Below are 24,557 nucleotides of genomic sequence, written 5' to 3'. Positions count from 1 at the left end.
CAACAATCATAAAAAGAATGGAACTTCTTTATAAACTGCAGCAAGAAAATGTAAATGTTCTGACATCCAACTCCAAACTCTGTGGCAGTGGATGCTTGTCGGGAAATCCCAGACATTGAATCACACAGCACCATCTGGCATCCAGCCTATTCCACAGGTTTCTTCCCAACCATACAGTTTGCCCAGAAAGTTACCAGCTCTTTCTATGGGAGTGTATTTCCTTTCTCCAACTTCTATTATGAGACAAAAAGGATCCAGCAGAAGCCTCACAGATCAACATTACCAAAGATTACCCAACATTTAGCAGAGTCTGTTGCAATTTAACTGGTAGGTTGTATAGCTTGAAGGTACCAACTTGATTGTGCTCCTTGGAATTAACTGCATAGAACATTTCTCATTCCATGCCAAGAGCCTGCTTAGCCTTAAAATAGTGTATGGCTACATGTAAAGTGAGTGTAATCCAGTATCAGTGATATTGCTCATGGTTCTGAGGTTTTAATAGTAATATGAGTTTTCACTCATCTGCATCCCACATGACAGGCAATTTTTAACTCACCTGGATGAGGTGATCCAAAAAGACAGCAAGGTAGCATTTGGGGAACCATCAAAATGGTGTCCTTGACTCCAGTTTGGCTACACCAAGCCACATCTTTGGGAATATTCTACACAAAATTTAAAGACCTAGAAAAACATTACCATGTATCCCTGGATTCTAAAATTTGTAACCTCTGCATACAGTCCGTTATTCTAGTGTGTCATGTGTCCATGTGTTAAAGCCTTCCCAGTTTTAGCCGGGAAGGCTTTTAGCCTCCCTTCCAAGGGAGGTCCAGTCATTGTTTACCAAAGGAGTTTATACCCTCAGTACAATCTATACTCTTGACACAACCTCTTGCTATTTTGCTAACTGAAAGTGGGATGGAGGACCTCTCAGGTGCTCAGCAAGTTCATCCAGCCTTTAATGATGGATGAGCATATGCCTTTTAATCCAGTGAGCAGATTAGTTCACTTCAGTGGGCCTGAAGGATGCATACTTTTGTACTTTGATCTTCCCAAGATTCCTTAAATCAATGACATTTGCCTCTCTTGTAACAATTACATCAATTTGAAGGAACCCTGTAACCAAGAATTGACCGTTCTTTCCTGTAGTCTTTCCAGAAAAGGTGGTGCTTTGATCTGAGGTCACACTTTTACCAAAAGTTGCACTGATCTTCATCTCAACCAAAGTTTATCTTGATGTTCCAGCCACACAATTCCAGTGCTTCTTACAAGTGCTTGATATTCAAAGGATGCTAGTCATTTACAGGAATAAATACCTGAGAAGGAGATCTACTCCTTGAGCAAGGGTGGACTTGAGTCTTTGAGCATGCACAAAGTGATGTGCTTTCTTTCTAAAAGCTTAGCTGTAGGTTAATTCCAAAAAAGGATTCTGGATAAGCACAAAAATCACATGTATGAATGCAGAGATAGCTTCTCACAGAAGTAAGCAATCTATTCTTAATGTAATGAGCAGAATATATTTTTTACCTATAATTGTTGCCAACAACAACAACTACAAAGGTTATATCAGTCCCATCTGCCAAATTTAAGTATTTATCCCTAGAATTGTCTGTAGGGGTGTGTGTAAGTGTGTGTGTTGATTTTCAGCAACTCTTCTTCCCTGCAGTCCCTCTGCTCTTCCAAATTTGTTTCAAAAATTTGGGGGCCTCTTTGGAGCAGATTTGGAGGAGGGAGATTGCAGAGGAATGGAAAATCATCCAAAATCACTTGCTCACTATTTCACAGATGGATAACTTTCATTGACAGAGGGGTACTATTTAGAAGCTATCTGGTATTACAACCTAGACAACACCCAAGCATTCTGTTTTTTAGAAAAGTGTTCACTTTAGATTCCTACTGAAAATGTATTTACTGCACAAAGATGATAGAAGATGCATAATATTTATGCAGCAAACTGCTGAGTTTGAGAAAATGAGTTTTACCTTTAACTCTCACTACTGGCGTCATTTTGGTTTAGGGTAAGACTGTGCCCACAGTTTCCAACACTGTTTCAGCCGCAATTTCTAATATTGTGTAGTACATATGATCTATTAATGTTGTATATGCTCATACTGCATTAAAGGTAAATATCGCACATTTGTAAATGTAAGTTGGTAGACATAAGCAGGGTTATCTCCCTCTCCAGAGTACCTTCTGTTTGGAAAACTCATATATGATAACATTATGTGTGCTGTTCTTATTATAGGTTGGGGTGTGGGGCTGAGGTTGGTTTGTATACTCAGTCCCAAATCTTCTGTACTTTGCAGTTTCGGTAGATGTATTTAGATTATATCTTCTGACTTTCTCCTAGACTAAATCCAGCATTCAGCTACATGCAGAACTCTGATACTAACTTGATCTGCATACTGATTTGAAGTGTTTTTAATCTTCCAGCACATTTGTTTAAATTAGTTATGGAATGAGACCCTAATTAGAACAGAGATTCTAATTCTAATTCTCTAGTTCTCTCTTGCTCTCCCACCAACCCCATGCACTCATGCAAACATTTTATTACAAGGCTTTGGTTGCATTTTACAAAATAATTCTCTCATCTTTGAGATTATAGCCTTAGGTAGTTAAAACAGCACTACAGTGAACAGTAGGATGCTACCAATAGGCTTGAAAGAATACTAAGGTTGAGAAATTGTAGGAAAAAATGATTAGTGAGAAAAAGAAAATTGGAGAAATACCTAAAGATTCCAGTGGAAAAACAAAGTCGTGAGATGAAAAAACAATATTGCTGCAAGTTCCACTTGTTTGTGGCTTAATTTTTGGGCATGAAATTCTATTCTGGGCTTTACAACCTTCATCTCAAGTAGCTTCCCTGCAAAGATGACACCTCTTCTATTTTCTCCAAAGAATTAAAATCAAGATACATAATTTGGGACAGTAAGCCAAATTGCAGCCTGTACCCTCACATGAGATAAAAGACTCCACTGTCATATTTTTGACAAAGCACTTACTGAATTATGTTTGGTAACCCAGATCTTGAAATATTATGAATGGAAACACTACTTTAATAATGGTGCAATTTGTAAAATGATTGCTCTCCCCCCCCCCCCCCTTGTTTCAGTAACTGTTCTTAAGGCAGTCAGAAAAGGGCAGGATTTCCATCCAGTTTAATAATAAAATAATAAATATGCGATGTTACTTTCAGTTGGATAATACTAGATTAATTCATCAATATTTAGTTCTTTCAACCTCTAGCACCCAGCAGGAAATCAGGGGTTGGTACTCGTGGCCTGTAGCTGCCAAAAATGTTAAACCCACCATTTCTAGTTCCCGAATATCAGTGGGAAATTTCTCATGGAAAAACAAAGAAGTTCCTCTAAGCCTTTAAAGAGCCATAGACCATGCCACCCCAAAACCTGCAAAAAAGGAGAGAAGATTGGGGGGAAAAATGCTATCCACTTGCATGCGATTGTGGATCTTTGCTCTGTCCCTTATAGACCCCCAGCTATCAAAAATAATACTGGGACTGCATCCCATGACTGCAAAAAATTACCAGCCTTTGCGATCATTTAAAAAGTTGCATGGAGGTAGAGGCACTGTGGAACTTATTATAGTATGAAGCTTTCTTTCTTTCTTATATACAGTAGCTATTTTTGTATCTGTTTTATATTCTCCATGCAGTTTAAGAGATGCCCCTACCTTTACTTCTCATTCGATATCACAAATATAATTTGTAATCCTTCCGTCAACCAAAACTGGTCACCTACAGGTTAATTTAATAGTAGCCTGAAATAATTTGCTGGGGCTTTAATATTCTGCTTGGATTCCTGAAAGCAATGACCTAATCGTTTCGGTTTGCCTGGCAGGATATATACCAATTCGAGAGGAACCTTTGGAGGCTGAGAAATGCAATACTAAAGCAGAAGTGACTGATTAATGCAGTGCTGTTTCAGTCAGTGATATATGAGGTCACGAAGAATGGTGACAATGAGCAGCGTGGGTTTATAAGTTATTAGATATCCAATCAAGTAGAATCAACTGTTGATCCCATAACAAATCCATTTATTGGGTTCTGTTGTGATTTGGCACATTCTTGCTGCCATTGAAAAAAAAGTCAGCTTTCATATGTGAGAGTCATAGGCCAAAATAGCATTTGTAGTTGCATGCAGACAGAAACTAGCTGGTATATAGAAACATCTTTGCAACAGTGAAAGCATAATATTTTGTTTGGAAGTACTGGAAGTTACTGATTGAGGTTCTGGGTCAAATTTAGTGTTTTACAGAAGTCTTCCTCATACAGGCTAAATGTTAAATAAAAGGAAGTAACCACAGTGGAGGTTGTTATCATTCAGCTAAGTGATAGATATCATTCATTCTTTCTTGTAAGTAATCAAGCCATCTCTTTGCTAAGGCTTAAGGATGAATTACAGGTTGCACGCAGATACATGTAATGAAGTCAGAGTAACCAGCAATCTTTGCAGAGACAGATAAAGGAAGGGGCATTTTTTGTGGAAAAGTGGCACTGTTTTCTACTTCCATAGCACCTCCTCTAAGCTGTTCTGCAGTCTCTTATCCATATGCATTCATCCTGGTCCATACTGTATGGGACTGAGAAAAGAAGGTGGGAAAAGAGTCATTGAAAGATTAACTTGCAGCTTGTGACTTGCAACCTCCTGCCAGTTTCCTCATTGAATTTGCTTGTGGGATGCCAGCAGGAAAGGTTGCAAATGGTGATCACGTGACCTCAGGGCACTGCAACCATTGTAATTGCAAGTTGGTTGCCAAATGCCTGAATTGTGATCATGTGAGTGCAGGGATGCTGTGGCAGCTGCAGCTTCAAAGTCATAAGTCCTTGTTGTTCAGTGCCATTGTAACTTTGAATGATCGCTGAACAAATGGTTGCTAAGTGAGGACTGCCTGTATAGTGTCCATTTCGGAACTGTAATTTTTTGAGAGTTCTGAGAATCTCCTTAGGAAATGATGCAAGCGTTCTTCTACAGGGAAACAGTAACAGCTAAATTAATTTGAATGTTTGATACAAGTATATCTTAATAGAAATTTAGGCTTATCATTGTTTAGAATTTATGTTCATGATACAATGGAATGAACTTCACAAATTCACCACTTCCTGACATTTCTGTTTAGTTTATTTACCATTCATACTATATATGAGAAGTAATTAGCTTTCCTTCATGTAGTATGTCAAGCAATTAATAAAACATAATTTCATCTTTCTAGAAAGCATAGGACAAATGAAACTGGTATGTACTACAACTATTTCATGATATCCATTGATATGAACTGCAGAACTCTACTGAGCTTTGACTTAATTCTGGCTAAACTGAATACGAAATAAGAAGTTGTATGTAATTTGATGTTAAACTGACCATACTAATGAAATAAAAAAAGACTGTCTAAGCTTCTCAAATTGCTAATACTTAACTTTAAAACAAGGAAAGCGTTACTAGAAGGAAAAAGAAGAATCCGTGTAGCAGAGGATCCAGAGGTGCTCTTCTTAGGTGTGGGAGGATCAGCTCATGAGTGAGATTACAGAATAAAAGGGCACATACCAGCTTATAACAGCTACAGTTTTATTTAGACTTGTCATGATAAAGCATATAAAAGTAACACCTTGTGGTAAGGGGCTTCGGCCTCATTCTTTGCCACGTTCTCTGCTGCATTATTTGACGCAGCCCTCTGTCTGTGCCGTTGCTGGTTGCTTGGGACTGAGCCTCCTGGGCTGGGCTTCCCTCAGTTGATCTGCCTTTGGGAATTCTGTGGTTCCCATTGGCCAGCAATTTCAGAAATTGAGTGTTGGATGATTCCCTCGGTTCTCTGGTACTGTCAATTGCTGGTTTTGTGGGCTTCATTTTACTTTGGGTCTTAATCCTCTAACCTTATTTCTTCCCTCTTGAGAAGCTTTGCTTGGCCCTGTTCCCAAGTGCCACTATATTTAGAATCCACGTTGCCATTCTACTGGCCAATGTATGCAAACAGAGATCGCATTCCATGGAAGACAAGTAGCTTCACTGCCTGTCAGATTTAATGGTTCATAGAGTTCCTTTCTGGATGTCCCTCACCACTTTCTTCTCTTTACTTTCCACATCATGAATGTAATCCAAGGGGCTCTGCCTGGAGTAACCAAATTAAAGTGACTTAATTTGCACCTTCATTGATCTATCATAGTTGGTGCCTTGCTGATCTCATAAAATAATACAAAAGGGATGATATTTCTTTTCTCTCCCCATGTTATTGTAAGAAGGAAGGGGAGGGAAGGGAAGGGAAGGGAAGGGAAGGGAAGGGAAGGGAAGGGAAGGGAGGAAGGAAGGAAGGAAGGAAGGAAGGAAGGAAGGAAGGAAGGAAGGAAGGAAGGAAGGAAGGAAGGAAGGAAGGAAGGAAGGAGCAGTTACTTGTGATTTTATGAACAATCCAATCAGGCCAACTCAAATCTTATATGTCAGTCATAGCAGACCTGTGTCTGTTCTTATTGCTGGAGAGTCCTCAGATAAATAAAAAACGGGACCAAAAAGAGAGGGCCTAAGTTGGTAAGGTGACAAAATATGCTGGCAATATAACACAGTCTGAGAGGTTCAAGTCCAGGACTAGATCAGTCTGACTTTGAAGAGTTTGAATGGAATTTGTGCAAAATGAGATGAGCAAATGCGATACTTGGATGTTGGCTCTCTACAAAGAGAAATAAGAAGAAGGGAAGAAAAACAGGGCTTAATCCACTGATTATTTTTCAGACTGATATCTGATGCTTATGCTTCCTGAGGCTGGCAATAGTAGTTGAAATGGTTTCTCTTTCTTTCTAATGCATGATTTTCTCTCATAGGAACCATAGAGATGGTTAAAACTAATGGTTTCTGGTACAGGTGGTCCTCCTTTAACTACCACTCATTCAGCAACTGTTCAAACTTGTGATGGTGCTGAATTAGTGGTAGTTATGACTGGTCCTTGAAGTTCTGAACATCATAGCATTCCACAGTCATGTGATCATGATTTGTGACCTTCTCTGCTGGCTTCCCACAAGCAAAGTCAATGGGGAAGCTGGCAGGAAGTTGGAAGTTGCAATCATGTGAGGTCCTTGCTTAACAACCCACATGATCCTCACTTAACAATGGTAACTGGGGACTGCTGGAACTGCCATTGCTAGGCAGTGTGGTTATGTGATGTTGCGCTTTAAGACCGCATCACTTAGTAATGGAAATTTTAACCATTGTTAAGTGAGGACTACCTGTATAATCTCTTTCATAGCATAAATGCTTCAGATTTTTTTCCATTACAACACTGCAATTATTTCTACCCAGTATATGTGTGTGAAAAAAAAATGGTGCTATTTATTGCCCATGGAATCTCATTCTGGAACTAGAAATATGAATCTGCTTAATATTAAGCTGTATGGATTTTAATGAGAAGAAACAGACCTGGAAATGTGAATTCAGTCCATCATTATGGATTGAACTATGAATGCATAGGGAGAAGGTGTCAATACATACTCAGTTCTTTGCTGTGAAAAATGGAACTTATTGAGCAGTTTTAACCATTGTGGTAGTTGGTGGAGGATTCTGTTTGCCTTGATAGATCATGAATTAGGACATATAAAACAAATACTAGGCTTTTATTACTTGGTTGGCTATGAAATATTACTTCCTGATAGAGATAGCTCTCTCAGTCATGAGCTTTTTGCCTTCTTTTCAAGATTAAATGGAATGGGGTTTTAATTTTTTCTCATAGTTATCCTGCAGTGCTCTTAGATTGTATATGCATTTTTTTCTTTTTTCCCCCTTCCATATATGAATGATGTGTGTATGTATGTGTGTATGTATGTCTGCTCATCTGTCATCCCTAAATTTGTGGGAAGCAATTATCACTTTATGGTCAATGGTCAGATCATACATATATATACTGTGGGGGACAAATAATATCCTGCCCTTTCCTTATGGTTCTGAAATGTATATTGGACAGAGCAGATGAACTGAAACAGCCTGGTGAACCTGAAGCAGAAGGAGGCAGATAACAGGAACTAGACTGTTGTCTTTTCCACGATGTTAAAAGAGATACTACATGGGTACAATCAAGGACATTATTTATCTCAGAAGGTGTTAGTATCAGTAGGCAGGCTTAGAGCTTTTGAAGGAATGTGGAACTTAGAGGCAGTGGGTCAGATGATAATGAGGTCATGCCATTGTATTATCAGATGTTACATTCTGGCTGTAATGATAACAGTATGATTTACACTATTTTCTTTATCATTCCTGTGCAACAGTACTGGGAGTGTATAATCCATAACCTTGCTGGGTTGGGGGCTCTTCTGCATTCTTGTGGCCAAGAGCCCAGTGATCACTCTAGTTGTGCATGCCAAGAAAAGACAAAGTGTTGCCTCTAGCTCCAAATGCTCTGGCTCCTTATTTAAAGGAACATTTTCATCAACTGATCATTACATAACCTTGTTTTATGCATGTTTCTGTTTAAATAGATCTTATTTAATTTATCTATTTCTTAAAAACAAAGAACGTCCTGGAAAAAATTAAACAAAGATTAAGCGTTTAAAGTTTTATAAAAACATTCACGAAAATCTTGCTTTAGGTGGAGCTGCGGGATGTGTGATGAGGCAGTGCACTGTGTGGTTAACCTCTCAACCTTAGCTTGCCCCATAAAAACCAAGGGGGCAGTTGGTAGAACTTATTATGCAGGAGAGGAAGACATGGATGAGGGTGCATGTTGGCTTCTGGCAGTTTTACCTGAGGAGCATGGCTTTCGTGATTTGTTGGTGGTGTTCACAATTTTCCCTCCCGAACTGGCTTGAAAAATTGTACCAGCCTTGTCTTCGTGGCTCTTTGCCTCAAATCTTTAAGTGTCTCCTTCACCTTAATGTGAAGAGATGAACACAGTGGAAGTTAGGAACTTAAAATCTGAGGCTGCATTCATGCATAGAGTCACATTCTTCCACGTCATTGAAATTTTTTTCCAAGGCAAATATCCCTTCTGATATTTTGGCTGCTATGAGAGGGACAGTTCTTGGAGATTTGGGCTGATTTTCATTGCTGTTCTCTTCATCACTGCCTTGTTTTGCCACCTTGTCCTGGTCTTCATTGGTGGATTCTACTGCCTTCTTTGCCAAAATTTCCTCCATGTCTTCTTTCTTCATGTCACTGAAGCCTTCTCTACTTATTTGTCATGCAGTATGCATTATGTTTTTGACACTGTTCTTTATATTTTCTGTGACACCTTCAAAGCCTTTGAAATTTTTCACACAGTCTGGCCCAACATTTTTCCAACTGTTATTGATAGTAACCAATAACGTTGTGTATAGTGCCTGGCTTCCAATAATCCATTGTGATGGTTTCCTGGTTGGCATTGAGAGCCTCGCAAGCTTTGCTATAAAGCTCCCTCATGTAGTGCACCTTGAAAGCTTTTATTATGCCCTGATTGAGGGATTGGATGCGAGACGTAGTGTTTGGGGGTATGAAAAGAACATCTACATTAGGATGGGCATTTTCAAGTTCCTCCCAGCAATGGATTGGGGCATTATCCAAAATTATGTATACCATTAGGAGTTTGCACTTAAAGTCGCCCTTGGCATTAGCACACAGTAGCAAGGTTGCAGAGTCTTTAATGGCTTTGGGGGCCATTTGAGTTATATAGATGCATTTGCCAACATCCTTGTAAAACAAGCCAGTCTCATTAGGGTAGAAAACCTGCTATTCCACCTAACTCTTTTCCTGTATAACAGTTACCAGGTATTTAAATTCTTGCACAGCCTCCTGATCTACAAAATCTGCCTCGCCTGCAAGTTTAACATTTTTCACTCTGTATCATCTTTTGAAATGTGCGAGCCAGCCAGCACTGGTCAAGGAGGGTTTGATGTTTTCCTGACCCTGGGTAACATGACTGTAATCATCTTTGGCTTTCAGACTCACAACAATGTTGTCTACTATGCTTTTTTTATTGGTCGTCACCTCACGAATCCACAAATTTAGCCACTTTTCCATCTTTTCCACAGCTTCATTGTGCACTATAGATGTTACTTTAGTACTTCCTGGAGTGGCCTCACATACAGATCAGCGAATTTCCTCTTCCTTTTTCTGGATGTACCATGTTGTTGATTCATTAACATTGAATTCACAACCAACAGCACTATAATCCATGCCTGAATGAAACTTATCTAGCACACATATTTTCTCTGTAAGGCACGTCGCAGCCTTCTTGTGCTTAGGAACACTAGGCTTGGGGGCCATTTTAACCAGCAAAATCACCAGTACGAGAGAAGACCTTTTTCGACCTCAGTTGGGAACATGCATGTCAGGTGACTCGAAATTTTCTCCACTCTGTGCATGACTGTGAATGACCATGAAAACATCACAAGTATTGATTTTACAGTTACAAATAAATTTTAGCAAGTCCAGAACCTGCAAATAATGAAGATTGACTGTAATCGATCCCAGAAACCACTTGTCTAGTGATGCCCTATATCTGGCAGTGCCATGACTGCAAAGATGTTATTGTTTCTCACTCTTTGCAGGTCAAATTTGATTGTTTAAAAAATAAACAAGCTTTCCTAAAACAGCAATTTAATTGCTATACATTGTTGCAGTATTACTGTGTGAGCTTTAATTTCATTTTAGATTCAGACTTTTCATTTGATTTTATTAGCTTATGTGTGTGAACCATTTTGAGTGCCTGATGGTGGAAAAGAAGCCTATTTGTGTAAATAAGTGCATAATTTATTACTGTTCTCATTTTTGTACTGAATTACAACAGTTACCACTAATCCTTCCATATTTGTACAGCTTCCATTCCAAGATGTATAATCAAGTAAGCCATAAAAATAAAAATAATGCTTCTTTATTTGAACCTTATACATTAGTAAAGAAATAACCAGAAATAATATATTTTCAGAAACTGATTTAAATAATTTCAGCCTTTGTAAGCACAGTTTTTGGATAGCTATGTCCTAGATATTTTACTTAAAGTTAGATGCTGATGCTAAAAGAGAAAGAGCATGTTCCTTTTTAGTAAAAAAAAATTAATGCCTAGAACTGAGCAATTACAATTATAGAGCCATTGTTGAGTTGCATGGCCTTGGAAACCTAAATTAGAAATAAAGAAATCAAGAATAAAGTGTTCAACATTTAGCTGAGTTCTTGTAAAGAATTTAATTAAGTATTTTGATATGGTACTTCCACTATTGGAATTATTAGTTTTTGAGATTTAGATTTGATTTATTGTCCTTAATAACTCATAATCACTATTGTCCCAATCTAATAATATTTTTAAAGATAGGAAGCTTATGACTGCAGATAAAGTAAAATTATTGATAAACTGGGAATATATTCTTGTTTTTCAGATACAAAGGTTAGGCTTTTAGGGAATGGCGTTGGATAGTTCACACTTCACAGACTATACATGGAGGCAGATATTATTCAATCTTATTTCGACATTACATGAGAAATCCAGCAGCAATGTACACCCATTTTATCCTTGATCTTCTTCCTAGTGGGATTCAGAATACAGTGATACCTCAGGATACGAACTTCCGTGACTCTGGGTGTATCCAGAGTTGGTCGTAACCCGACGCAAATTTCCCCGTAGGGTTCAGTGTAAATCTGGTTAATCCGTTCCACCCTCTGAATTTGGTTGCACCCCGAAGCAAATTTTCCCATAAGGTTCAGTGTAATTACCGTTAATCCGTTCTGGCATCTGCGGACCATGCGTCAGGGGCGGGAGAATGGCTGGGCGCTGCGTGGCGTGGGGGAGAACGGCTGGGCGCGGCGCAGGGGGAGAACGGCCGGGCGCAGTGCGGCGCGGCAACGGCAGGGCGCGGCGCGGCACAGCGGGAGAACGGCCGGGCGCGGCACCGCGCGGTGCGGCAGGAGAACGGCCGGGTGCGGCGCGGCGGGAAAACGGCCACGGACCACGTGTCAGGGGCGGAAAAATGGCCGCGGACCACGTGTCAGGGCGGAAAAATGACCGTACCCCGAGGCGGAGTTCGCACATCGAGGTAAATTTTTGCGACTGGAGCTGGTCGTAACCCGAAAAGTTCGTTAGTAGAGGCGTTCGTATCCCGAGGTACCACTGTATATAATTCAGAATGGGCAGGAGACAGAATCTGATAAAAGTGTCAAAGGAAGACTGATCAAGGAAACCTGTGGCTGCTGAAGTGCAGTCTGATCAATCTCTGAGTTCCAGCATGACATTCTGAATCATTTCATAGTTTTCCTATATGCCATGTCTATCTTTACAATATAAAATATTACGTTTAAAATGGACAGCAGAATTGGTGTTGTTTCATTCGTTCACTTACATTAACATACTCATTTTCAGACATAGAATAAAACTAGATGTTACAGTAAATATGTAACAAGACACCATTAAAAAAAAAATTACAGCTCTTTCACAAAGGCATGAAATAGTAGAGGCTGAGAACTTCAATTACCTTGACATCTGTTGGAACAGAAACATGGCAAAGCATATTCCTTCCAGGAAGTGTTCTTGCTGACAACTTTTTCTTTGAGAGCATGGAGGAAGGCAGAAGAGGGTCTGTTTTTCAAGAATTAACATTAGCCAATAGCAAATACTTAGTTAAAGGGAAGTACAGTAGTGGGAACTTGGTGGAAAATGTCATTGTAATACTGAAATTCTTGATTCTAAGGGAAACTAAAGCTGAGGGTAGTCAAACACTTAACTTGGACTTCAAGAAAACCAGTTTCAATACATTCAGAGTAATAAAATATAGGATTCCATGGCAAGAAAAACTATCGGCAAAAGGAACCCAAGATGAATTGCAGTTCTTAAAAAAAGAAGATAAACTGCAGTTGCAAACAATTCCAACAACAATGACAAAAAAGGAAAATAATAGAAGTCAATATGGTTGCACAAAAAGCTTAACAAAATTCTGAAAACAAAAAGGGATACATATAATAATTGGAAAGAAATATACCAAGATGAGTATTTAGAGTTAGTTTGGATTGCAGAGAAGGTCTCAGAAAGACAAAAGTTCTTAATGGGATGATGGTAGTGAAGGATACTAAGAGCAACAAAAAGAGCTTCCTCAGGTATGAGGAAGGAAGGCAGGCAGGCAGGCAGGCAGGCAGGCAGGCAGGCAGGCAGGCAGGCAGGCAGTTATTCAATGAAGCAAAACAAATAACAAAGAAAAGGTGCAACGACTCAATCCCTATTTTGCATCAGTTTTTTCTAAGAAGAGGGCATTGAAACAAGGTAATTGTGAAATGCGAGATGAAGGCATGGGGTTGAAATTTCAGACTGAGAGAAACATGGTCAGAGAAAATGCCCTTACTTTGAATGGGTTTCAATCTCCATGGTCAAATAAATTGCACTCTAGGGTACTGAAGGAATTTACTGATGGTTTTGCCTAAACTTTATGGAGTGTGGGTAATATGTTGGGACTAGAGTTTTCCAGAAAAGGAATGCTGATGACATCAAATCCAACTGCCTTTTAGCATCAAGCCTTGGAATAAAAAATCAAGCTGTCCATTAAGCTTAGAAAGAGTAAAAAAGAAATGAGTTTAAAACTACAGAGATATAAGAATGGGCTGCACCTTCAGTGTTGACAGCAAATATTGCTTTATGTGGCAATAGTTCAGTAAGAACTCTTATCTACCTGTGCATGTTGAGTGTCTGGGTAACTTCTGAATTTTGCGAGGAAAACTGATATGGAGGAGGATAAATGTCTCTATCTTCAAAAAGGCAGCAAATGAGGATCCAGGGATTTATAGAACAATCAATCAGATATCAATACCTGGGAATATTCTAGAGCAGTTCCTAAAGTAATTGATCTGTAACTACTTTGAAAATCATGGAGTGATTATCAGAAGTTGGCATGAATTTGTCAAGATTAAGTGTTGCCAGACTAACTCATTTTTTGATAATTTTCTTAGTGGACTATGGGTATGCTATAGATATAATATGTCTTGTTTTTAGAAAACTATTCTTTGTAAAATAGTGTTCCATGCCATTATGATTAACAAACTGGTTAACTATGGGATGGATAACATGACAAGTGGATGAATCTGTGGCTCAAAAATATTACTGAAAGAGTGATCATCAGACTGGAAGGAGGTATTGAGCAGAGTGCCACAAGGTACAGTCTTGGGCCATATATTATTCAGCAATTTTGTTAATGACTGAGGTAAATAGGTAGAAGAAACAATGACCTGGGATTGAGTGAGATAATCAACACCTTAGACGACAAAGATGAAATTTAAAGAGATCTTGATAGCTTAGAGAAATAAAAAAAAATGAAATCACATAATTAAATTTAACTATGTGCTTAGAAATGAAATGCACAGTACAGGATGGGGGAATACATAGCTTGGTAAAAATAATTGGGGAAAAGATTTTGGAATAATCGTCAATTAGAAATTGAATGGCAGTCAACAATGTAACATGGCTGCAAAAATGCAAATGCAGTTTTAGTCTGAAAAAATTCTAAATCACAGGAAATAATACTTCTATTTTATTTGGTAATGGTCAGACTAGTATTGTGTCCATTTGATAGCATACTTTAAGGAAGATAAAGGCAAATTGGAACAGGTTCAGAGAAGGGGGATGAGAATGAGCAGGACATTAGAAATGTAAGTCCTGTGAAAACTGATTGAAGGAGCTGCGAATATACTGTCTTCAGAAGAGAAAACTGAAGAAGATGTATGAGAAAACCCTTCCAGTATCTGAAAGGATGTTCCACAGAAAAAAGCCAAGGCTGTTCTCTGTTCCCCTGGAGAGCAAGACATGGAATAATAGATTTAAGTTGCAGAAAGGCAGATGTTGGTTGAATGGTAGGAAAGCATTCCTGAGAGTAAGAGCAGGTCAATAATGGAGGCAAGCACCCAGAGAGATTATGAATTCCCCTTCACTGGATGTGCTCAAGGAGAAGTTGGACTGGCATTTGTTGGAGATGCTTCAGTTTGGATTCCTTCACAGATCAAGGTGTTCCACTCAATTACCTAAACCACCCTCTTCCACCTCTGTAATAAGGAGAAGATTTTCATAAAGACTGTTATACTAGGAATCTCATTTAACCCTCTATCTCAGCAGCAGTTCCAGTGAAAATCCTCCCCCAAGCCTCCCCCCCCCATTTTAGATCTCCTCTTTTAAAATCCCTTCCCCCCAGTAAGCCTTTTCCTCTCTTTCTCCCTGTGCAGGTAAGTGAATTATGCTGGGTTTGTTCTGGGGGGTGGGGAAGAATAATATTTCTTCTCTCCCCACCAAAGTCAGGGGTCCAGCTCCTAAAGTTTCTAAAATTGTGTTTAGTTACTCACTATGCATTTAGTGTAACAAGTAGTCCAGTCCCCAAATCAGTCATTATAATACAGTAGACTTCTGTGTACTAAAGAAGCCATTGCATATCCTATTTCATCTCATACTCAGCACACCAATAATAATAGGACATCCTATATTATTATTATTATTATTATTATTATTATTATTATTATTATTATTATTATTATTATTATACACATTATGGTGGAGGGAAGAATGGGATGAACTGAAATCTGTAAATTGTACCTGGAGTTATTGAGGAACAGGAACCACTTAGCCGTACAACTGCTGTTTTTGGAAAAATAATATTTATTTCAAACCTCTGATTCTAGTGTTATTGCTTTAAATAAATTGGAACTGACATTCAGCAAGATTCTGTTGTCCCCATTACATTCTCTGAACTTCCTGAAATGTGACAAGCCCTGATATGCCTAAAAGAGTTTTATGAGAAAATATTTTCAAAACATTTTCCAGTAATTTGACAATCTTCTGCATTTAATTGCAATTGTGGATTGCTAGCCTCACAGTTGGAATCCTATGCATACTTACCTGGGGATTAGTCCTATTAATCTGAGTGAGATTTATTTGTAAGTAAACATTCAAAATAGAAGGTTGTGATTCTGAAAAAAAGAAAAGGAATAAGGTAATCCCCAGTTTAAGAACGAGTTCTGTTCCCAAGTTCTGTCCTTAAGTTGAATTTGTATGTAAGCCAGGACAGTATTATTGTATAATACTGTATAAGTAGTATTGTGTAATGAACTTGAACCATTGTATATTTAACTCAAATCATTGTGTATTTAACTCAAATTTTGCTACAGTAGGCTCTATTCTTAACTATGGGTAGTCCGTAAACTGGACATTCTTAACTGGGGGGCTACCTGTGGGGGCACATTTATCTAGTCTTTGAGAACCATCTGTTGCCCTCTAAATTTCTGTCCCCTTAAATAAATCCAATGAAAATATTTGCTCAACCTTATGTACCTAATCTGCAGTGATTTGGTAGGGTGGTTCATATATGTTAACTCTGAATTGTCATGCAACAGTATGCTTTTTAAAATCTGTTTGTGTAGTATGTTTCTGCTAGCATTAACAATTTCCAGTAGAGATTTTGTAACTAATTTAGTCTGTTTGTATCTATGGCAGTGAACTCTTTTTTATTATAGTAATGTAATGTACCTTTTACTCATGGTATGAGATTTTTTTTTTCAAGTCAGAGCATGGGTGATAAATGATCTCATGCAATATATTTTTGGTTATAAATAGTGCTGTTTCTTTATGAATCAAGGAGGGAAAATAACTGGACGGTACGAAAGGGGAAGAAACCTTTTTGCTGAGGGAAAGATGGGAATAGCAGTGCACTGTGCAAAATTGAAATATATTTAAAATTGGGTGTCTAAAATTACATTTCATTCACCGTATTGTCTGTGTATGCAGTTTTCATTTGGTGTGCAAAAGAAATCCAGTTGATGGCATTTCTAAGATTTGGGGCCTGACCACTCGGCTCATGTTTTGGTTGGATGCAATTAAAATGCTTGTCAGGCACTCAATGCCAGGGACCCTTTCAAGAGTCTGCTTCCACTGAGGCGAGCGCGGCGTCCTTTTGTAAATGAATGATGGCTGAACTGGCAGCCTCACCATCGTTCTGGAAATTTCTGCGGCCAGCGAGCTCCCTCCGTGCCTTCCACCCGGCCTCTTCTCCTTTTCATCACTGCAGGGACCTCATCTAACGTGCAGTTTTCCTCTTCCCCGACATACATACGGAAGCTACAAGCCGGTGGCGGGCAGACAGTATCTGTCTGGAGATAGACTGAGAGCTCACGGATGTTAATGCGTTGGGAGAATAATTATGCTGCAGTTATTTAAGGGTATGCCTTTGTGGTATTGCAACACAGAAGCTGGTAATGCTTTTACCCCCTTTGTTTCACCCATCAGCTTGGTGTGCGTCCCTTTTGAAATACCTGCAATATGCTGGTTTACAGGAGCCCTTCCTGCTGTAAGACTTTGCAAATAACGTCGATTCAGGCTCTCTTTGTACAGCAAGGGATGGACATAGGTTTATATTACATGGAATCTTTTTTTATACATGGAAGGGCTTTTTGCAGACATTGTGGATCGCTGTTGTTTTGCTGTGGGTTTTTTGTTGGTTTATTTTAAGAAATTAGGGTGTATGTTCTGAAGTGGAACAAAAGGAAAGACCTTTTCAGGGCAATAATTTTAATTGGGGGTGTGTTCTTTCGCAGGCTCTCCAGCTTTTCCTTTCTAACGTGACGTCCTCCTTGGGTTTGACTTGGTCGCAGACAAACGGTAAGGCATGTCATGCTTTTCACCTGTTCACCTTCATGCTGGGACATGGGTGCTTCATTTACAGCTGACCTTTTGCACCTGATTTTTCATTCTTTCTGCGAGGAAGTTGTGTGCTTTTCTTGGATGTTCTGGCTTAGTCCTGGAGTGCCATTCAGAGTCCTTAGTGATGACTGCATTCTGAAGAGCCGCTCCACATATTGTGACAAACGCAATTATTTCAATTCTTGCAACTGTGATGGAGTGAAAACCATGGCTTTACTGTATCACTAGTGAGAACCACACAAATAGAATAGACACCAAACTCCTTAGTTTTTGCTTATGTTCTGAGTCACCCAAAAGAAATGATGGGGGACAGGAAATTTTTCTGAATATTAAGGTGATTGCAATTTGAAATCATATAAATGAATACATAAGATATTAAATATCTTGGCTTATTCTGTTAGGCAAAATTTCCAGAAGGGAAGAAAAATCTTGTTTGCCTTGACCCAGTTATAACAGAGGGATGTCTTCGTCAATGTCATTGAATATTATATATTATTTTTATAAATATACCAGTTACATGAGAAACAACACATACCTCCTTTTTGTTATTTTTCATCCATCAAGTCATTTCATAAGGGTCTATGCCTAAATTTTGTATAAAAATCTTTGTATAAAAAAACTGCAGAATGTTTTTTCCCCGGGTGTGCACAAATATACAGGGAGACACATTAATCTAGCTTTCATCCACTGCTGAATTAACATTTTGCAACCATCTGCCTGATAGACTGAAAAAAGCATGGAAGGACATTTTCATAGTACAAAGAATCTTAGAAATGTTCTTTTGGGTTCCAGTTTTTTGAATGGGCCTAGCCTATTCTGGGCTCTCTTGTCCCCTCTAGCTGCAAGGAATGCCTGAGTTTTGCATTTAAGAAACATCAATTTTCCGATGAGCCATTTCCCTTGATATTTATGTTCCTAAGATTGTTTCTTAAAATGTAGGGCATGTGTGCATATTCATTATAATAAATTCATGACAATGCTTAAAAAGGTAGGTAGGTAGGATAGGATAGGATAGAATAGAATAGAATAGAATAGAATAGAATAGAATAGAATAGAATAGAATAGAATAGAATAGAATAGAATAGAATAGAATAGAATAGAATAGAATAGAATAGAATAGAATAGGAGGATTGGAGACATGTCGCCTGGATAAGACTGCCAGAATATCAGTTAGTTGTAGATTTCAGTTAAATGGGAAACTAAAGTTTACCGTAGATAATGCTTGATATGACATTCAAACTGCATGCATGTTTTCAGTTCATGTATATTGTGTATTCTTTAACTTCATCCTAAATTCTAGGCACCATACTGTATCTTCAGGGAAAAATAAATAAGTAAGTAAATAAATAAATAAATAGCAAGCAAGCAAGCAAGCAGAACATTAGGTTCTACTTCTCGTATTGGCTTTCCGTGTTATTTGCTATTTAGTCCTGTCATTACCCATTGTGTACCTGGCTTTCAAAGCATATGGACTTATCGAGCTGGCTTCTATTGTATCACAGACTACTGGTCCACTGTTCCTGGTCTGAATGCAGGGTTTCCGACCCAAAGGGCCCATTGTGCATGTGTTTCCCCACTTTGCTGCTCCCAAACCTGAGCTGGGGTCAGATGGAATGTCTGGGTGAAGCTGTAATGCACACAGAGTCAGTTTTCTCAAACTTCCAATTACCAGTGATAAGCAACAATGTCTTGCTCTGAGACATGCGGCAAAAGAAGAGGAAAAAACATAGTCTTTTTTTTCCCAGCATCTATAGTAGTTTTAGAGATATAAAACCAAATGTTGGAAGCAAGGGGAAACAAACCTTTTATGTAATAAAAGTGCAATATGGAGTACCTTATGGAAATTTAGAAGATAACCCTATGCAATTTGGCTTAGATAGCCCATTCTCTTTAATGGAGCTTACTCTTAGGTAAAGGCACTCAAGATTGAAACCTTAAAAATAAAAATGCCTGCCCAGCTGTGAATATACTCAAAATGGGAGTGGGGGGTTGAGGGGAGATGCAAACTACTGCATTATATTCTACCCCAGTAACAAAAGTAGGACAAAATGAAAACAGAAATGAAACAAATTACATGTCCAGAGCCAGTCTCATACACTCATTAAGGACTAGTAGATATTTGAATATTGACTCTGTATGACTGAAAAGAAACATAAAGCAATATACAACTACAGTTATTATTACCGTTCTGATATTTAAATTGTTTACATAGAAATTGTTATACTAGACAGAGGAAATAGTTCAAAGGAACTTTTTCAGTTTTGTCTAATTTCTGTTCCTGGATCAATTTGCTGATTTTTCACAGAGCTTGACCATTTATTATCACAATAAAATGGCTCATGTACTGTAGGAAAGGAAATCAAACACAAATCCACGTGCTGGCCGAAGTTAGGGGAATTATTTGATATGTAATATATTAATATTAGTATTTAGAATTAGCATATAAAATATACAACAGAATCCATCAGTTGAAAACTGTACAAAGAACCATACATACTATAAAGGATAGAGAAAGGGAAGGCAAAATCAGAAGTCAAAACTATTTTTCTTGCTGCCACTATAGGGAATGCCTGGGCAAGGAAGAGGGTGTTCAAGAGAAGCCTGAAACAGCAGGTGCCCCACCCATGTCCAAGGAAAGACTATTCTAGACTGAAAATGCCACAGTAGAGAAAAGCTGCCATAAGTCACTCTGAGGTGACCCCCTATGGTTTTTTCCATATGCAGAAGGTCCCCCTTTGACAGTCACTGATGGGGAAGGAGGCCCCTTGGGTATCTAAGGTCCCCAGTTGCTTAGGACCTTACATGTCATAAGCAAAATCTTGAATGTAGTTCAGTAGCTAAAGGTTGATGTTTAAAGCTAATTAAACAATGACACTGTCAGAACCTGCATCAATCAAATGTCATTTTAAAAAGTTATAGCAGTCAATGGGTGTTTGCTTGATCTGATTCTGCCATTTGTATCGGGGGGGGCAGGAAATGGTAGTTTATAGTTGTGTTTGAGTTATTGCTATGAGATGGAGAGGCGCTCAAACTGATATGGGAATTTACAGCAAGACCTGAATGCAGACAAAACCGGTGGTAGTCTGAAGGCTGGGAAGAACTGTGTTATCAAGGAGGAATGCACAAGGCCACCATTCTGTGAGAAAGGATTTTGGCGCCAATGTAGTAAGGGGGGGGAATAAGTAGAGGGAACTTTACACAGGCTTTAGTTTTAGCAATGCTTTGCTTCAAGATGCATGTACCAACCAATAAAGGAGCATTTATCTGAACCAGGCCTGGTTTCACGAGAATTCTTCTAAATTGGGGTTTGGACTTTGTGGACTTGACAGACACACATGAGATGACCTAATCATGCAAATGCTGCAATTATGAACTTGTATATGTAAGTTGTGGGATTCTCATGATTTAGTCATCACATCCATATTGTCAGTTCCCTCCTTTCTCCCTCTTGCAGATGCCCATGCTGCCAACCATGCTGTCTAGGCCACTGTCTACAACACGGCTATTTTGTTATCTGAGAAATTCAAAGTGTCTCTTTCTTCATGTAGAAACATTTGCTGGAACCAAACTTGAAAACTCTTGATCCAGAAAAGTGCTGGCCAGTTTGGGGCCTGCCATGGATGCTGTTCTCCTTCTCTTTAGGCTTCCAGTTAACATGAGAAATGTAGGGGGAAACCTGAAGCAGGATTTATACGTAGCTTTCTCCTTTGTCCCAGGAGTTTTGAACATTACCCAACCCAGTGTTGGATTCCTGCTGCTATATGGCAGGAGAATCCCAGCAGTCTTTACTCTGATGGAAAGAAGACCCAAATGGCAGCAAGAATCCATAGATTCTAAGCAGGTCCCAATAAGCATTTTTGTTTCTGGATTCCTATTGTTAAGTGATAGCAGCATCATTGGCAGGAAAGTGGAAGCAATGATGCTTCCCGGTGCCAAGATAAAAATGGCCGAGATGTGCAGCATTTATCTGGTATTTGGATGGATATTCATGCAGCTGGTGCAGCCCTCCTGGTCCCTCACCAGTTTAGCCTTTAAAAGACTGACCCTCCATGAACTAAAGATTCTAGCTGGAACGCTATGAAAGGCACTTAGGGTTGTATGCTCATTTCAGTGTACAGGAAATGTGTTGCTGGTTGTTGTTGTGGAAAATCTGTCTGAGATTTGATCTTCTTAGAGTTGAAGATTTAGCATCACTGCTGTCTTCACAAGGCAGAAGAATCCTTTGCTTGAACGCCTTTGCAGAAACTGGTGATTTCTTCTTATTCTCCTGTTGCCTTAGGTGGGCCAATCGAGTATGGAGCAATCCATTTATTTCTGCAGAGATTACATTACAACTAAGAATCTGCTTGCTTAGGAAGACAGAGTCAGTCTATTGAAGGCATCCCTCTGATGCTGTGAATCTGTCCTTGAGATCCACTTAAGAAGAGAGTTTAAAAAAAGTACTATGTCATTTTCTGAAAATTGAAATGTAAGAACATAGGATTCAATCTATTGAAATTCATTTAACTATATTAGTTTATTTCCATAACCAGTGTAAATTACAACCAATTTCTCCCTAACCTTCTATTTTGTGCCAAAATCAACCACCCAGTTACATTTTTCCATATATGAATTAGTGCAACTTTTGTATTTAATACGCCAGATAAAATTACTTTAATGGACAAACCAAGTTATGTATATATAATACATTGAATGTGTTCCTACAGTAACAGTTTGGGGGGTTTTCCCCTAGGATATTTTTTTTCTAACATAGCATCAGTGTTCTTGGAGATGATTCACTGGAATCCTTCAGCTGCATTCTAAAGGGAAGTGAACTTTAAAGCAAGGAGGGAAAGCTGTTGCTGTGTGAACTGTTGATCCCTGATCATGCCGGTAGCCAGGGTTTGTTCAACAATATCTGGGAGGGGGGCTTGCAGAAAGAAGTACTACTTTGGTAGCAGGATGTAGAGCTGTTAAATCCAAGCCTGACTTTTTTACAATAGTTAGCAATCCCCAACCTGAGCCCTCAAGAAATATTAGGAGAGCAACTATCACAATTCCCAGGCATCTGATTGAATCTCAGTAGAGATGGTCTGAGTGATCAAGCTCACTTTCAAGAATAATATAATATTGTGTGGTTAATAAAGTTAAAAGTTCTTTGAAATGTTCCCATTTGTACTAGACTTTTTCCCATAAAGAGTTCTGCAAATGTTTCTTTTGCGATACGTGTTGATATGTTAAGGAGCATGAAGGCTGAAAAGCACGAGTGAAGAATGTTCATGAACTTCTCATCAGTTTGCCTAACCCTAGCAGCAGTTATTTATCTTGCTTTTCCAAAAGTTTAATCTGATTTATCTGCAAGGAACAAGCTGAACCAGCAGTTCCTATAGGAATTCATTAAAACAGTTCCAACCTGGTGCGTTAAGGACCATTGTTTTCTAGTTGATCTTGATGATATCAGTCAAGTTTTTGCTGCAACACTGGCAAAGTGAGCAAAAAATCTCTGCTCTTGAAAAACAGAACAAATGCAAAGAAATGATGATGTCATGCCATTCACTGCAGATCCCACAGAATTCTCTATTTTCAAACATCAGTTTAAATAATGAAGTAATTAGAGCATTATTAAGTATGTGATTCTATTGTGAGGGAAAAACACTTTTAAGTATGGAAGATTTTAGAAAACCTGCTGATCTTACAGGGAAAGACAGAGAAATCTGTTTGTCATCTTCCATACTGGTAACCTAGGCAAAAATAAAGCTTGGCATTTAGGGTGCAATAGTGATTATTGCATCAAAAATGGAAGAAAGGAGTTTCTTTGTTCTTGCAGCTTTAAATTCTGTCTTCTAGTTGCTGGGAATTATGATGAGTCTGTACATATTTGAAGTCATTTTACTGTTACTACCCAATACACCTTCAAGCTTTTTTTTTTTTTTTTAATATTCAGGGTAGATAAGCTTATTTAGCTGGATCTTGCAAATCTGACAAGTAATGCACTATTACTGTTATTAGTCAGGAAACTGGGATAGAGAACTAGTCATTGGCCATGCCTTTATATTAAAATATTTGTGGAAGAACTTTTATCTATACCCACATCTTTTTAATTGTCTCAGTGTAGCATTGAGTTATGCCGCTTTACAACATCCCATAGGAGCTTTTCGATAATCTTAGCTTTTCAGAAATAAGCTTTAGCCTGTAAATGACAGTAAGAAAAGAAAGTTTGTGCTTAATTCACCCTCTCTTTGCAATGGAAGAATTAATGGAACGGTATTTTTGTTTTGCCAGAGAAGGTTTGAAGTGTTTATGTGAACATATAAAGTTCACATATGCTTTGTAATTGTTTTCATTAAAAATAATCTTGTACCTGCCTAATAAATCATGCAAAAATCTCACTTATCTCATTAGGACATAGCAGTAATAGAACTGCATTGTCCATTTCCTCTTGGCTATCATTACCCAAATTCATCTAGTCCAGTTCTGTGTATGCATAGTCAGAACATGGAAGAGAGACAATATGACTACGTGTGCATACTGTGTAAAGCTGCAGTCCTATACCTAAGTTCTCAATGAGCTCAGTAGGGGTTACTTTTGAGTGTAGATAATACTAGAAACCCTCTTAACTCAAAAGTTCTTCATCTTATTATTAACTTGCATGGGGTTTCGTTCCCTGTAGCATTCAAAAAGTATATTTGAATTTGTGTCATGCAAGCGATGCAGGGTGAGTAACAGGTTTCAAGACAAGGTTGCTAAAGGAACAAGAGGTGTCAAGCCAACCAACTAGAGCATTAAGGAAAATGATGACCATATTCGATATTGCACTGGCATAATGTTCAGCCAGTTACCAAAAGCTTTACCTTCTGCTGTGCACATCTCCTTTTTCTGATGAATCAATGGAGATGATTTCGGTCAAGGAATTTAGCAAGTTCCAATTTGAGCATATCTTTTAAGTTCGGTATCTCAACCCT

At 38.6% G+C, this 24,557-nt stretch overlaps 1 protein-coding gene across 1 annotated transcript in view; it reads left to right on the top strand.

Moving 5' to 3' along the window:
• The window catches only part of MAP2 (microtubule associated protein 2), a 254,107-nt gene that overhangs the window by 82,025 nt on the left and 147,525 nt on the right, over positions 1 to 24,557 (top strand). The window contains exon 4 of the mRNA XM_088135597.1: positions 17,511 to 17,574. The gene's annotated coding sequence lies outside the window, so the exon portion shown is untranslated. The remainder of the gene's footprint in view (positions 1 to 17,510; positions 17,575 to 24,557) is intronic.

This window comes from Python bivittatus, unplaced genomic scaffold (assembly GCF_059951505.1).
Source record: "Python bivittatus isolate LINGU-HERP-01145 unplaced genomic scaffold, Pbiv_v1 ctg000200_np1212, whole genome shotgun sequence".
Classification (NCBI taxonomy): Eukaryota; Metazoa; Chordata; class Lepidosauria; order Squamata; family Pythonidae; genus Python; species Python bivittatus.
Note: the sequence above shows the minus strand (reverse complement) of the source record. Positions and strands in the feature narration are given on the sequence as shown.